Source organism: Zea mays, chromosome 4 (assembly GCF_902167145.1).
Source record: "Zea mays cultivar B73 chromosome 4, Zm-B73-REFERENCE-NAM-5.0, whole genome shotgun sequence".
In the NCBI taxonomy this organism is placed as follows: Eukaryota; Viridiplantae; Streptophyta; class Magnoliopsida; order Poales; family Poaceae; genus Zea; species Zea mays.
Genome location: NC_050099.1, coordinates 85,596,273 through 85,607,661, shown reverse-complemented (window position 1 = coordinate 85,607,661; position 11,389 = coordinate 85,596,273). Strand labels below are relative to the sequence as shown.

At 45.7% G+C, this 11,389-nt stretch overlaps 1 non-coding gene across 1 annotated transcript; it reads right to left on the bottom strand.

Moving 5' to 3' along the window:
- Window positions 1-7,362: 7,362 nt before the first annotated feature.
- TRNAK-CUU (transfer RNA lysine (anticodon CUU)) lies at window positions 7,363-7,435 on the bottom strand. Its single transcript has one exon. It is a non-coding gene; the product is annotated as a tRNA-Lys (tRNA).
- Window positions 7,436-11,389: the final 3,954 nt, after the last annotated feature.

Here is an 11,389-nt window from a genome sequence, read left to right as displayed (position 1 = left end):
AGAAGAAGCAACCTGGGAAAGAGAAGATGATCTGAAAGCCAAGTACCCTGAACTCTTTGCTAGCCAACCCTGAATCTCGAGGGCGAGATTCTTTTTAAGGGGGATATGTCTGTAACACCCTGAATTTGGGGGTATAAAATTTCTTTCTAACTATCTACCAAATTCAGGTGTTACCCTTGTCTCTCTCTCTGAGTAGAATTGAGTTAATTAGGAGAGGGGTTAAGTATCTATTTTGTCAAAACAATGTAAGTCATGAATTGTTGCATCATGCTGAGTCCAAGATATTCTTTGAATTTGTGCACATGTTTGATTTGGTTTGAATTGGAAACTTGGTTTGAATTTGAATTGAAAACCCTAGAGAAAATAAAATAGAAAAGGCATTAGAAATTCCAGAAAAATGGAAAACCCCATTTCAACCCAAACTAGCCCAGTAGACCCAGCCCCCCGCGTGCGCCCGCTACCCCTGACAGGCGAACCTAGCTTGACGGCGCCAGCCCATGCCCACGCTCTCCTCCTCCTCTCTCTCTCTCTCTCGCTCGTTGCCTAGTGGGGCCGATCTGTCGACGCCGATCCGTCCGCGCCCGTGCCCGTTCTCTCCCGCTGCCCGATGGACCTCTCCTGTCCCCGCTGACCGCCCGTTCGCGAGTTCTCTCTCTCAGTCCATGGACCCCACCTGTCTCCCTAACCTCCCGCCCGCACCCCACCATGGACGCGCCCACGTCGCGCATTTCCCGGCCACCTCTGCACGCACCCAACTTTCTTTTAGTGCTCGTACCCTCACTCACTCCCCTCGCTCAGTTGCTCCCCCAACCGAACACCCTCGCCCTCTCTCTCGCACCGCGCACACGCCCAGAGAGTTCCACCACCACTCGTCGTGGTCTCGCGCCCATTCTATGGTCGTCGTCGAGCGAATGCCGCGCCCATTGCCTTGGTGAGTTCTGCCTCGCCGTCAGCAACTCGGGATACTCCTCGGTTTGCCTCCAACCCCTCTGGTTCCCCCACTCCGCGCTCACCGGAGACTTCCCCCTGCAGTCGGTGTCCGCCACCATCGACCCGAGGCTTCCCCACTTTTCGCCATCGCTCAAGCGCCCCTGAGTCTGCACTCGAGGTGAGCAACCTTCCCATGCCCTTATTTCGCCTGTTACTACCCTAGTGTCCGTGTAATTGCTCGTCGGTGTTGATCCGCGCCACCGTTGATCTGCCCCGCCGTGTTCTGCGCCCTACGGTGCCCCCGCGCTGGCGTGGTGCCCACTGTCGAGTTCGCCATGTCGCTCTGAACGCACCCGAGTCTTTCCCCAATCCCCTAGAGCCCTGCCGCAGTCGTCCCCCTCGTCTCCGGTGAGACCTCACCGCGAGGTCGAGCGGTGCCATAGCGCCCATGACCGGTCGTTGGCCGTTGGATCTCGGACGTCATCCGAGATCTAGCGGTCCGAATTTAACTAGGACAGAGCTAACCTCAACCGTTCGATGCAAACCCAGCCGCCCACAGCCGCTCCCCTCACCCGTGCTCTGTTGTTGGGCCCGATCTGTCAGCCCTACCTCAGGTCGCTGACATCCCGAGCCCACCTATCAGCCCTCGCTGTGCGCCGCACCCGTGTGCTCGTTGGTGGGTGTAATCTCGGTCGTTGCTCGCAGATCTAACGGCTAAGGAGACCTCGTACCCCTTTGCATGGCAGTTTTGCTAAAGAGAACCTCAGTTCTCGGGTAATAGAACTCGTCGTCCTTAGGTTTTACGCGCAGGCCCCTGGTTTCTTATAAACAGACCCCTGCCCTTTTAAATAATCACATATTTGGACTTAATTTTGTATTTCAAACTTTAAAACTTGTTTATTTCATATCTTTTCATATGAACTCCAAATTTAGAGATTCAAATTGCAAAAATGTTCATAGGAATATTCTCTGTTCAAATAAAATATGTTCATCCACAGACTAGTGTATGTAGTAATTAGTTCATGAAATAAGAAAATAAAAAGGAAACCCTAATGGTACTTAGATGTTTAATTTAGTGAGATTAATAATATGCCATGTATGAATTGATCCCTGGTATAATTTTGTGTCTCGCTAAAATTAGTAGAACTAAGTTATGTAATCCATAATGTCCAGGGAATCATTAATCTCTAAATGTAATGATCCCTAGCACTTAGGTTTATCTTTTGAGCTTATAATGTCCTGTCAAATTTGTGTCCACTTGGTTGCATATGTTTGGTGTATTGTTCATTTGTTGTTATCCAAATGAATTGAATGTATGATCGCTTTATTTAGACAACGAGCAGCCTGTGGTTCCTGAGTGTGTTGCCGAAGATCTTCATGAGCAACAACCTGGTGGAGGCAAGTGTCCTCTGACCTATTATGTCATACTTACTCTATAATTCATTGTCCCGCATTACATTATTGAAACCTAAGGATTGACTAGTCTGTATTTACTTATCCTTGTTTACCTTTTGGGTTAATCATGGTTAGCTTATGCTATTGCTTTAACTTAATCAATGAACATGATGTGAATATTTATGATACGATGAAGTTATCATGATGATGATCTTGTGATAATTTAGGGGACTCAGGACATCTTCCTGAGTACCTCTCCGTAAGGACCTGTTCGTGGAGTGACCACCCGGAATAATAGTGGAACCATGAGGGTGGAATGGGACACCCTTAGCTGATTAATTAGATGAACCTGGGGGTGTAGTTGGCCTTGCCTAAGGGCCATCAATGGGGGCCGGGGCGTAGTGCTCGCTTTGTTAAGGGGGGTACAGAGGTTCATTCGATTTGGTTTTGTTAATCACCCACCTTGGGGAGGTGTACTGCGTTTGTACGACTAGCGAAACCTAACGAGCAGCTATGCACCAGGGGAGTCTTTGTAAAGGCTACGTAGTGTATCCTTGGCCATTCACCTCGGTAGTGAAGATCGGGTATGTAAAACCCAGGCTAGAAAGGGATCACAACTCGTGGATAAAGTGTGCAACCTCTACAGAGTGTTAGAAACTGGTATATCAGTTGAGCTCATGGTTAAGAGCGGCCTTGGGATCCTCTTTGATTAGAAGAACTTTGGATACTCTTATGATGAAGATTATAATTCTGATCTCTGGTATTACCTCTTGGAGGGAGTACATTTGGGTAATAACTGGGGCTATTACTAAAACTTGGCTTTACTAATAGTTATAAATACTTGACCAACTAAAAGCAACTGCTTAACCTTAACTCCACATATAGCTAGTCCACTTTAGCCAAACGGGACATTTGCTGAGTACGTTGATGTGTACTCACCCTTGCTTTACAAACCACCCCCACCCCATTTGTCCCCACTGTATTCAGTGCTCAGGAGGAGATGCTGGCAACATGGAGAACTTTGAGGAGTTTCAGGACTACGACAAGTTCTACTTTTCTTAGTGGCAAACCCCCAGTCAGCTGCCTATGAAGGCCTTATCTACTACGTTTTGTATTTACGCACTTTGATGATATTAATGACTATGCTATGTAATAGACTTCATGGATGTCTTGGACATCTTGTTGTAATAAAAGTACCTTTCCGCTATTTACTTTGAGCAAATGTGTGATGATGTCCATTTATGTAATCGCTATGTACGTGAGTTTCTGATCCTGGCACGTACATGGTTCGCATTCGGTTTGCCTTTTAAAACCGGGTGTGACATGCGCCTAGTCTCGACACGTTACCACACTGTAATTACCCTATTGTACAACCTATTTCTAGGATATAGTTGGTAACCAGGGGCACAAATGTATTTTAGGCTACCGACCCCTGATTACCCTATAAATACCTTCGTCCTGTAGCTGGATGGGACGTGCTTGACGAGATGCTACAGTTTTCCGACCTAACGTTTTGTCGTGCATCAAGATTCTCACGTGCTCCCTAGCGTTCGGTCCCACCTGTCAGGACCCAACATAGGCCTCACACATGATGAGTCTAGCTTTGTAGAATGATTAATCACACACACACACACACACACACACACACACACACACACACACACATATATATATATATATATATATATATATATATATATATATATATATATATATATATATATATATATACCTGTTTGTATCGGTGTTATTGACTCACCAACCGTTATCTATGAAGATAATATGACGTGTGTCACAAAGATGGAGACATGTTATACCAAAAGCAATATCACCAAGTATATTTCTCCTAAATTGTTCTATCCTCATGAATTACAACATGAAGGAGAAATAAGTATCTTGTAGACCAAATCATGTGACAACCTTGCAAATTTGTTCACCAAGTCCTTGCCAGCTTCTTCACTTGAGAAACATGTTAAATGAACCGGTGTGCGACGACGACTTAGAGATTTGCATGGTTTAGGAATTGAAATTATCCCCTAGACGTCCAAAACATCATATTGCATTCTTACTTTGTGAGGTTTTCCTCACAATGTTTCTCTTAGGGCTAGTTTGGCAACTTTATTTTCTTAAAGGATTCTTATTTTCCCAAGTGAAATGAACTAATTCCCTTTGAAAAATAAAAATTACTTGGAAAAATAGGGTTATTACCAAACTAGCCATTAGAGTTTTTTTAATAAGGCGATATTAACAAAGCATATGTCATATTCATTTTTTCCTCGTAGGTGTTTTTAAGGAATATCCATGACATACATTGTCCTCTAAGTTGTAAACGAGTTTTATCCTTAAGGGCTAGTATGATAATCTCATTTTTCCAAGTGATTTCTATTTTCCAAAGAAAAATTAGTTTATTTTTATTTGGGAAATAGAAATTCCTTAAAAAATGGAGTTGTTAAACTAGCCCTAAAAGATTTTATTATACAAGTTCACAATGAGGTCATTATATGTTATATCTCTTTCTTTATTTGTTCACTAGGTTTAAAAGAGTTTTTAATGGCATATCTATCAGTATTATTTAACTTTACTTTACTTCCAAATACTCGTAGCTGGATGTTGTGCAGTGCAGCGAGCTAATTAGAGGCCTTACGCCTACATCCGCAATCAATCCGTGTATATAACCCACAACGCGGTGCCAATATTGGTTCCTAAAATGTCATTTCGAGATCTGATCTGAGACGACGGTTGCTCTGTCCTGACTTCAATCACAAGCCTATGAGTTGCAGTGTGGCCACGAGTTGCTACACAGAACCATTGCATCGTTATACACGTCATATCGCTTGTCAATCGTGTTGGCGATCAATATAGGATTGTTAGAAATTTGCCGCGTTGAATCACCGGAGTAAAATCTCATAGAATAATAGGCTAGATATAAACTAATCAAAAAAATCTAACGAGTTATAGTCTAGCAGCCATCCACTTTCCTCTGTTTAATTCTTACTTAGGCCCCGTTTTAATAATCTCACGGGATAAACTTTAATTTCCTGTTAAACTTTAGCTATATAAATTAAAGTGCTAAAGCTTAGCTCCTTGCGGTGTTTGTACTACTCTAATAAAGTTTAGTATATTGGAATAAAAAAAGGCAACCATGCCCCTAATGCGGAGAGAGAATGAGGTTAGAGGGTATGGGTGGAAAATGGGGTTCCCTGACCCACGTTTAGCTTCTTTTAGCACCTCTTGAGTAGCTTATGAGATAATAAGTGTTAAATTTTATTACACCACCATTAGCTCTTCTGTTTAAATCACCAAATGGCTAAAAGTAGCTAAAAAGCTGCTAAAGTTTATCTCTTGAGATTGAAACAGGTCTTTAGTCTTTCTATATATTTAGCATATAATAATACCAGAAGTGAGGTTTATTTTAGGTGATCCAAACTTTCTCTAAGGGATAGTTTCAAAAGTTCAATTTTCTAAATGATTTTTATTTTTTCAATAGAAAATAAACTAATTTTCGTTGAAAAAAATGTAAATCCATTCGAAAAATGGAGTTCTAAAACTAGCGCTAAAGTAGAATCCACAAATACAGTTGTTGGTGATCAATAAACACGGCCGGTGCGGGATGCGCACGTCGCGATGTCGGCCCTAGGTAAGGTTGCAGCGCGACGGTTTTTGGCTGGATCGCTCCGCAGGTCCCACGTCGCCCAGCTGCCGCCTCCTGAGCCGAATTTTTTGTTTTTGAGTCCTTTTTGTGTTAAAAATTTCCAATTAGACCCCCAGAAAACTTAAATGCAATTTTGGACCCATTTCTCGGCGCCATGAGCTATGGCGCCGAGTTTACACATCTCGGCGCCATAGATCTTGGCGCCGAGCTACCTGCCGCGCTGTCGTCCACGAGCTGACGCGGCGTCGACGTGGCACCGAGCTCGGCGCCAAGATCTATGGCGCTGAGCTCGAATATATAACCACAAAGCTTGTCTAGCTCAGTTGGCAGAGCACAAGGCTCTTAACCTTAAGGTCGTGGGTTCGAGCCCCACCGTGAACATATTTTTTTGTCTTTGTCACTGATTTGTTTTTTATTGTCCAGATTTTTTTGTTTATGCCGCTGATTTGTCCGTGCGTTCAATATTTTTTGTACCGTCTCTTAACCGAACACTATATAAGATAAAAATAAATCCAACTACCGCTAATTTTCACTGTACCGTCTCAAATCTGTGATTGTTTTACACCAGTGGCGCCGAGAGGTGGAAATCCTCATTCTCAGCACCGTAATATTCATCTTTATTTTCCTTCCTGCTTTGTACATAAAAGATGCTTTCTTTTCCTTTCTGCTTTCTATAAAAGCGCGTCCTCAATAGTCTTTATCGGGTCCACTCTCGCTAAATACTCAGCCATTTAAGTGAAAATCACTTCCTACATATCTTTTCATCTCCTCCGACAATTTCTATATATTTCGCATGCACAATGGAGAGCCACTCTCACTCTTTTATTTTCTAGTGGGGAACTCCGAATAGAGTGAATGATGATCAATAGTTAGAAATCGAACTGAATATGTAGTGACACACAGAAGGATCGGATGTGAATAGTTTTTTTGAAACTGCTCTAAACAGCATGCACACCATTTTTTTTTGTTCTATCCGGCTTATGCTGAATTTAAACTTGTCTCTATACTTGTACCGGAATCACCGTAATTATTCTAATCTAGCTAGTATATAGGTAAATTACCGATGTAACTCAAATTTTAAATGCGGAGAAGGAACATTTCACACCAATTTCTGCAAAAAAAAAAGATTGTATTTCCATATGGTTTGCTCTTCGGAAGCACGCATGTCACTAGCTACAATGAAAAAGGAGCATTATGTAAAGCGTCTGCCATTAGCTTTCGAGGCAGCACGATGTATGTCATGTGTACCCATGCATCCACCGGTGTAAAACAATCACAGATTTGAGACGGTACAGTGAAAAATTATGAACGCACGGACAAATCAGCGGCATAAACGAAAAATCTGGACAATAAAAAAACAAATCAGGGACAAAGACAAAAAAATTTGTTCACGGTGGGGCTCGAACCCACGACCTTAAGGTTAAGAGCCTTGCGCTCTACCAACTGAGCTAGACAAGCTTTATGGTTATATATTCGAGCTCGGCGCCATAGATCTTGGCGCCGAGCTCGGTGCCACGTCGACGCCGCGTCAGCTCGTGGACGACAGCGCGGCAGGTAGCTCGGCGCCAAGATCTATGGCGCCGAGATGTGTAAACTCGGCGCCATAGCTCATGGCGCCGAGAAATGGGTCCAAAATTGCATTTAAGTTTTCTGGGGGTCTAATTGGAAATTTTTAACACAAAAAGGACTCAAAAACAAAAAATTCGGCCTCCTGAGCCCCTCTGGCGTCTGCACCACTCGCTCCTTGACAAGCACGTGACGTCACTGATCTGTCTCTTCTTCCTCTCGTCAAGAGATCTGCCCACGATCCTACCAGCCGTTTGATTAAACGACCTGCTGTACGATATGTACAAGTACATGACCCAATAGAATATGCGCAGCGTTGCCTGAGCTTGATTATTACTCCGTATGTAATATATACCCACCGATTTTCGCCGACACCGATATCTGACGGCTAACAAGCGTGTTTGACCGACCAAACATATTATATATGCATATGTGTGTAGACGTATGCATGGTAGCTCATTTGGGCTTTGGCTGCATGCCTCTAAGGTTTGAGGCGGTGCCTGTTAGATACTTCTGGGTATACATGATATTAACTCAACCGTACTTGGTTTTTTTCTAGGACGACCAGTCTAGCAATAAATATAGCGGTTATATTAAAAAGAATTTTGGACTGATGCATAAGTGAAGGATCGAATCAGGCGACCTGAGAGAGATGAATGAGCCAATAAAAAACCTTTGCTCTTAGGCAACTCTCTCTCACTTTCCCAATGTCACACTCTAGCCTTCAAAATTTTCAAATAGCACACGCGAGATGTAAAAAAAGTTCCTAGGACATATTCGAGTCCAACGAAACAAAATGATCAAAAATTGGACATCGAAAAGTCCGAAACAACCCAAAACTGTGTCGCTAATTATTTAGGTTGTTTTCAACATCTCGAAATTTAGTTTTAGAATAAAAAATTGATCCAAACGGACTCAAATTGAGCCAAAATTTTGCTCACACCTTAATAAGGGAGTTTCTAAGGTGTCCACAAAATTTGACCTGGAACAATTTAAATTTCTAAATCAGGTCAGAAAACTCGAACTTAACTTAGGGTTTTATCACAAGATCAAATGTCACACCCGGTTTTAGAAGGCAAACCGAATACGAACCATGTACGTGCCAGGATCAGTAATTCACGTACACAACAGTTACATAATATGGACATCATCACACAGTGCTCAAATAGTATTAAAAGGGGAAAAATAGTCGATTACATCATATGTCTGAGATGTCCACATAGTCTTTACAATAATCAAAGTGCAGAAAAGAAACGTAGATAAACGCGGCCTTCACAGGCAGCGACTGGGGGTTTGCCGCTAACCCACGCCTAGAACTCATCATAATCTTGGAACTCCTGATGGTCTCCTTCCACGGCTTCATCTTCTCCTGAGCAGGGGTTGCAATGCTGACAACCTGGAGATGGGGGGGTTTGGTGTGTAGAGCAAGGGTGAGTACACATCAACATACTCAGCAAGTATCCTGTTTGGCTGTAGTGGACTAGCTTTATGTGGGGATAAGCCAAGCAGTTGCTTTTAGTTGGTCAGATTATTATTACTAGTAGAGAAAGCCAAGTTTTAGAGTTAACCCACGTTATTAACCCAAACGTACTCCTTTCCAAACGGAAAGAGTACCACTTACCATTACCAGAGTCAAAACCAAGAACCATCAATCTCATTGCCACCTGCAAACCGAACATCTCTAATCAAGTACCACTAATCACTGGAGCTCCCTTGGCCGCTCATAACCTTGAGCACGGCTGATATATCAGTTTTCAAACACTCTGCAGAGGTTGCGCACTTTACCCATGAGCCGTGATTCCCTTTTTGCCTCGGGTTGTACGGACCCTTGAACACTCCCAAGGTGAGTAGGCAGGGTCTCACTACGTAGCCTTAACAAAGATTCCCCGAGGCTGTAGCCGCCCGTTAGGTTTCCTAAATGTACCGCACTCCTCCCCAAGGGTCAAATCAAGCTTGGCAGAGCGAGCCGCATACACCGAGCCCCATTGACGGCACGACGGCGAAGCGAACTATACCCCGGATCCTCTAATTATTCAGCTAAGGGAACCCCATTCCACCCTCATGGTTGCACTGTTTTCCCGGGCGGTCATCCAACGAACAGGTCCTTACGGAGAGGCACTCGAGAAACCGCTCGAGCCCCCTTGAAGGACACAAGTATAACATCATAATAAAAGAGGGGAAAACAACGTATCATTGATCATTCTCATCATGTTCATTGATTAGAGTTGAGCAATAGCATAAGATTAAGCAATAATAATCCAACCCAGATAGGTAACAAGGACATGGATAACAAAACTAGTCAATCCATAGGCATAACTGTGAAATGCGGGAGGTGAATTAAAGAATGTATAGGACAGAGATAGGTCAAGGGACACTTGCCTCCACCAACCGACTGCTGCTTAGGGGTTTCTCCTGCGAGTTCTTCGGGCTCTCCGACTGGATCGTTCTCTATGCGAGTGCAAACATACATACATCCACATATTTAATACAAAAGAACAGTACACCATACAATAGAATGCGGTAAATAAACATACGTTCCACGCGGGGTTCGCAATTACGGTTAAGAGAGAAAGATGAAAAGACAGTCGAGAAACGATCACATTACATTATTATGAATTAAACCACTCGCTCAATTGAAAGGCATTAATGTAGACACTACGTTTAGCATAAAGTAAAGTCATGTTTCAAAGCAGATGAAGATAAATTAAAAGGATTGTCGCGCGGCGAGACGCGCGACATAGTACTCTAAATCGAAATAAGAAATCAATGACTCGTCGTGCGACGGAGCGCACAACGAGACACTTGCATTAATTATAAAGAGACGTTGAGCGTCGCGCGGTGAAATGCACGACGGCATACGTCAACAGAACTGAGTTTAAAGTGGAACGTCGCGTGGCTCGACGCGCGACGTTACACATTAAACAACCTGAAATTAAAAAGGATCGTCGCGCGACGAAGCGCACGACGCAACACATCAATAGGATCTGAAATTAGATAAATTCGTCGCGCGACGAAGTGCGCGACGCAGCACCCTAACTTATGGAGTTTGAAATTAACTACAAACCCAAAAATAATCACCACGCGCGTGGGTTTGCGCACGCGGGAACGCGTTAGGGGGTAAACGAGGCCACACGAGTCACGCCGGGGGCCGGGACGCCGCGCGCAGGGGCCGAAGGCCGCGTGCAGGGGGCCGAGGCTGCGCGCCGGGGCAGGGGCCGCGCCGAGGGGCCGGGGAGGCCGCGCCGGGGGCCGAACGCCACGCCGGGGCCGGGGAGGCCGCGCCGGGGGGGAGCATGGGGCGGGCGGACCACGCCGGGGCCGGGGGCGCCGCCGCGGGGAGGGGGCAGGGGCGGGCACCGCGCCGGGGGCGGGCGTCGCTGCGCAGGGGGAGGGGCAGGGGGCGAGCGCCGCCGTGGGGGAGGGGGTAGGGGCGAGCGTCGCCGCCGGGGAGGGGGCAGGGGCGAGCGCCGCCGCGCGAGGGGAGGGGCAGGGGGCGGGCGCCGCCACGCAGGGGAGGGGCAGGGGGCGGGCGCCGCCCCGGGGGAAGGGGCAGGGGGTGAGCGCTGCCGCGGGGGAAGGGGCAGGGGCGAGCGCCGCCGCGCCGAGGGAGGGGCAGGGGGCGAGCGCCGCCGTGGGCAGGGGCACGCGCGCAGGGGAGAGAGGGAGGGCGCGCGCAGGGAAGAGAAGGGGAGGGAGAGGGAGAGAGAGGAGAAGGGAAGGGGAGGGGAGCTCACCTCGGGATCCAACTCTGTTGATCACCGTCTCCAAAACCTAGGGCACGAGACGAACACGCAACATCAGACAAAGAAATGTGCTTCGGCATGATGCAACACCCATGACACTTAG